Here is a 5,117-nt window from a genome sequence, read left to right as displayed (position 1 = left end):
TATACATATACCACAGCTTGTTAATCCATTCCTGGGTTGGTGGGCATTTAGGCTGTTTCCACATTTTGGCGATTGTAAATTGAGCTGCAATAAACAGTCTAGTACAAGTATCCTTATGATAAAAGGATTTTTTTCCTTCTGGGTAGATGCCCAGTAATGGGATTGCAGGATCGAATGGGAGGTCTAGGTTGAGTGCTTTGAGGTTTCTCCATACTTCCTTCCAGAAAGGTTGTACTAGTTTGCAGTCCCACCAGCAGTGTAAAAGTGTCCCCTTCTCTCCACATCCACGCCAGCATCTGCAGTTTTGAGATTTTGTGATGTGGGCCATTCTCAATGGGGTTAGATGATATCTCAGGGTTGTTTTGATTTGCATTTCTCTAATATATAGAGATGATGAACATTTTTTCATGTGTTTGTTAGCCATTCCTCTGTCGTCTTTAGAGAAAGTTCTATTCATGTCTCTTGCCCATTGATATAAGGGATTGTTGGCTTTTTTCATGTGGATTAATTTGAGTTCTCTATAGATCCTGGTTATCAAGCTTTTGTCTGATTGAAAATATGCAAATATCCTTTCCCATTGTGTAGGTTGTCTCTTTGCTTTGGTTATTGTCTCCTTAGCTATACAGAAGCTTTTCAGTTTAGTGAAGTCCCATTTGTTTATTTTTGCTGTTGTTGCAATTGCCATGGCAGTCTTCTTCATGAAGTCTTCCCCCAGGCCAATATCTTCCACTGTTTTCCTATGCTTTCTTGGAGGATTTTTATTGTTTCATGCCTTAAATTTAAGTCCTTTATCCATTTTGAATCAATTTTTGTGAGTGGGGAAAGGTGTGGGTCCAGTTTCAGTCTTTTACATGTGGACATCCAGTTCTCCCACCACCATTTATTGAATAGGGAGTCTTTCCCCCAAGGTATGTTCTTGTTTGGTTTATCAAAGATTAGGTGGTTGTAAAATGTTAGTTTCATTTCTTGGTGTTCAATTCGATTCCAAGTGTCTATGTCTCTGTTTTTGTGCCAGTACCATGCTGTCTTGAGCACTATGGCTTTGTAGTACAGACTAAAATCTGGTATGCTGATGCCCCCAGCTTTATTTTTGTTACAGAGAACTGCCTTAGCTATATGGGGTTTTTTCCAGTTCCATACAAAATGCAGAATCATTTTTTACAAATCTTGAAAGTTCGATGTTTGTATTTTGATAGGAATGGCATTGAATAGGTAGATTGCTTTGGGAAGTGTAGACATGTTAACAATGTTGATTCTTCCCATCCATGAGCATGGTATGTTCTTCCATTTGTTCATATCCTCTGCTCTTTCCTTTCTGAGGAGTTCATAATTTTCTTTATAGAGGTCCTTCTCCTCCTTTGTTAGGTATATTCCTAGGTATTTCATTTGCTTTGAAACTATGGTGAAGGGAGTTGTGTCCTTAATTAGCTTCTCATCTTGACTGTTATTGGTGTACACAAAGGCTACTGACTTGTGGACATTGATTTTATATCCTGAAATATGACTGTATTTTTTGATGACTTCTAGGAGTCTTGTGCTTGAGTCTTTGGGGTTCTCTAAGTATAAGATCATGTCATCAGCAAAGAGGGAGAGTTTGACCTCCTCTGCTCCCATTTGGATTCCCTTTATTTCCTTGTCTTGCCTAATTGTATTGGCTAGAACTTCCAGCACTACGTTGAATAGTAAAGGTGACAGAGGACAACCTTGTCTGGTTCCAGTTCTAAGAGGAAAAGCTTTGAGTTTTACTCCATTCAGTAAAATATTGGCTGTGGGTTTGTCATAGATAGCTTCAATCAGTTTTAGAAATGTGCCACCTATGCCTATACTCTTCAGTGTTCTAATTAGAAAAGGATGCTGGATTTTATCAAATGCTTTTTCTGCATCTATTGAGAGGATCATGTGATCTTTATTTTTGCCTCTGTTAATATGGTGGATAATGTTTATGGACTTGCGTATGTTAAACCAGCTTTGCATCCCTGGGATGAAGCCTACTTGATCATGATGAATGACTTTTTTGATGATAAGTTTTAATCTATTGGCTAGGATTTTGTTGAGAATTTTTGCATCTATATTCATGAGTGAGATCGGTCTGAAATTCTCCTTTTTGTTTGGGTCTTTTCCTGGTTTTGGTATCAGGGTGATGTTTGCTTCATAGAATGTGTTGGGGAAGATTCCTTCTTCCTCAATTTTTTGGAATAATTTCTGCAGTACAGGGATAAGCTCTTCCTTGAAGGTTTGATAGAATTCTGGTGTGAAGCCATCTGGACCAGGGCATTTTTTGGTTGGAAGATTTTTTATTGTTTCTTTGATCCCGGTGTTTGAAATTGGTCTGTTCAGGAGCTCTATTTCTTCCTGGCTAAGTCTAGGGAGAGGATGTGATTCCAAATATTTATCCATTTCCTTCACATTGTCAAATTTCTGGGCATAGAGTTTCTGGGTAGTATTCAGAGATGATCTCTTGTATCTCTGTGGGATCAGTTGTTATTTCCCCTTTATCATTTCTGTTTGAGGTTACTAGAGATTTTACTTTTCTATTCCTCATTAGTGTGGCCAATGGTTTATCTATTTTATTTATTTTTTCAAAAAACCAACACCTTGGTTCATTAATTTTCTGAATGATTCTTTTGTTTTCAATTTCATTGATCTCTGATTTGATTTTGGATATTTCTTTTCTTCTACTGATTTAGGCTTAGATTGTTCTTCTTTTTCCAATTCCATAAGATCTGTTGTGAGATTGTTGATGTGCTCTCTTTCTGTTTTTCGAATGTAGGCATCTAAAGCGATGAATTTTCCTCTCAAAACTGCTTTTGCAGTATCCCACAGGTTTTGGTAGCTTGTGTCTTCATTGTTGTTATGTTCAAGGAAGTTAATGATTTCCTGTTTTATTACTTCCTTCACTCGTCTGTTATTCAACAGAAGATTGTTTAATTTCCATGCCTTTGGGTGGGATCGGGCATTTTTGTTAGAGTTGAGTTCCACTTTTAGTGCCTTATGGCCTGAGAAGATACCAGGTAAAATTTCAATTCTTTTGATTCAGTTGATATTTGTTTCATGTCCCAGGATATGATCAATTTTGGAGAATGTTCCATGGGGTGATGAGAAGAATGTATATTCTTTATCTTTGGGATGGAGTGTTCTATATGTGTCTATCAAGCACAGTTGTTCTAGGGTCTCATTTAAATCTCTTATATCCTTGTTTAATTTCTGTTTAGAGGATCTGTCCAGCTCTGTAAGAGGAGTGTTAAGGTCCCCGGTTATGATGGTATTATCAGATATCATATTGCTCAGACTGAGTGAGGTCTGTTTCAAGAATCTGGGAGCATTTAAATTGGGTGCATAAATATTTGGAATTAAAATGTCTTCTTGTTGTATTTTTCCCTTGGCCAATATAAAGTGACCATCTTTGTCTTTTTTGACTTTAGTTGCTTTAAATCCACATGTATCTAAAAATAAGATTGCAACTCCTCTTATCTTCTGAATTCCATTTGCCTGAAAAATTGTCTTCCAACCCTTGACTCGGAGCTTTAATTTGTCTTTTGGAGCCAGGTGTGTTTCTTGCAGACAGCAAATGGATGGCTCGTGTTTTTTAATCCATTCAAACAATCTATGTCTCTTCAGTGGGGAATTCAAGCCATTAATATTTATTGAGATAATTGATAAGTGTGGTAGTATTCTATTCATCTTATTTTGTGAAAGTCCATTGCTTAGTTTTATCTTTTGCATCAGTGTGGAGGTTAGGTTCTGTCCTTTGATTTCTGAGTTCTTACTTTGCTGCTGATCCATTGTGGTGGTTAGTGTGCAGAATAGGTTGAAGTATTTCCTGTAGAGCTGGTCTTGTTGTGGCGAATTTCCTCAATGTTTGTATATCCGTAAATGTTTTGATTTCTTCGTCAATTTTGAAGCTTAGCTTAGCAGGGTACAGAATTCTGGCCTGGAAATTGTTCTGTTTTAGTAGATTAAAGGTAGATGACCATTGTCTTCTTGCTTGGAAAGTTTCATTAGAGAAGTCTGCAGTCACTCTGATGGATTTGCCCCTGTAGGTCAACTGGCGCTTACTCCTGGCAGTTTGCAGAATCTTTTCTTTTGTCTTGACTTTGGACAGGTTCATCACAATGTGTCTTGGAGAAGCTCGGTTAGAGTTGAGGCGACCTGGGGTCCGATAGCCCTCTGAAAGCAGTGTGTCAGAATCTTTGGTGATATTTGGGAAATTTTCTTTTATAATATTCTCTAGTATGGCTTCCATTCCTCTGGGGCATTCTTCTTCCCCTTCTGGAATTCCTATAACTCGTATATTGGAATGCTTCATAAAGTCCCATAATTGTGACAGTGAACGTTCTGCTTTCTCTCTCTTCTTTTCTGCCTCTTTTACTATCTGAGTTATCTCAAAAACTTTGTCTTCTACCTCTGAAATTCTTTCTTCTGCATGGTCTAACCTGTTGCTGATACTTTCCATTGCATCTTTATGTTCCCTAATTGACTGTTTCAGTTCCTTCAGCTCTGCTATATCCTTTTTATATTCTTCATATTGTTCATCTCTTATTTGATTCTGTTTTTGAATTTCCTTTTGGTTATTTTTTGCACTTTATTAGCAGTTTCCTTCATTGTTTCCATCATTTCTTTCATTGTTCTCAACATGTGTATTCTAAATTCCCTTCCTGTCTTTCCTAACATTTCTTTATAGGTGGAATCCTCTGCAGTGGCTACCTCATGGTCCCTTGCTGAGGTTGTTCTGGACTGGTTCTTCATGTTGCCTGGAGTTTTCTGCTGATTCTTCCTCATGAGTGATTTCTTTTATCTGTTTCCTTGCCTTAAGTTTCCTTTCACTTCCTCTTGCTCTTTAAGTTCTCCTGCCTGTTGACTGGAAAGGTATCTTGAGGAATTCCTCTCTCCAATGGCCAGAATTCTTCTACTTCGTCTAACTGAGATACCACATCTGGCTTGGAAAGCTGATATTACAGGACCAGGTCGTCAGATGCCTGAAGGCCATACTTTTCTCCCTCTCAGTCTGTCTGTGTCGGGAATGGGTGAAGTCCCAGTGCACGCCTCAGAATGGCGCCTGTTGCCCCGCCGCCATTTATCATTTCTATCTAGTGGACCTGTTCTTCTATATAACATAC

Source organism: Nycticebus coucang, chromosome 21 (genome assembly GCF_027406575.1).
Source record: "Nycticebus coucang isolate mNycCou1 chromosome 21, mNycCou1.pri, whole genome shotgun sequence".
Lineage (NCBI taxonomy): Eukaryota > Metazoa > Chordata > Mammalia > Primates > Lorisidae > Nycticebus > Nycticebus coucang.
The sequence above is the reverse complement of the archived record's forward strand: the minus strand, read 5'-3'. Positions refer to the sequence as shown.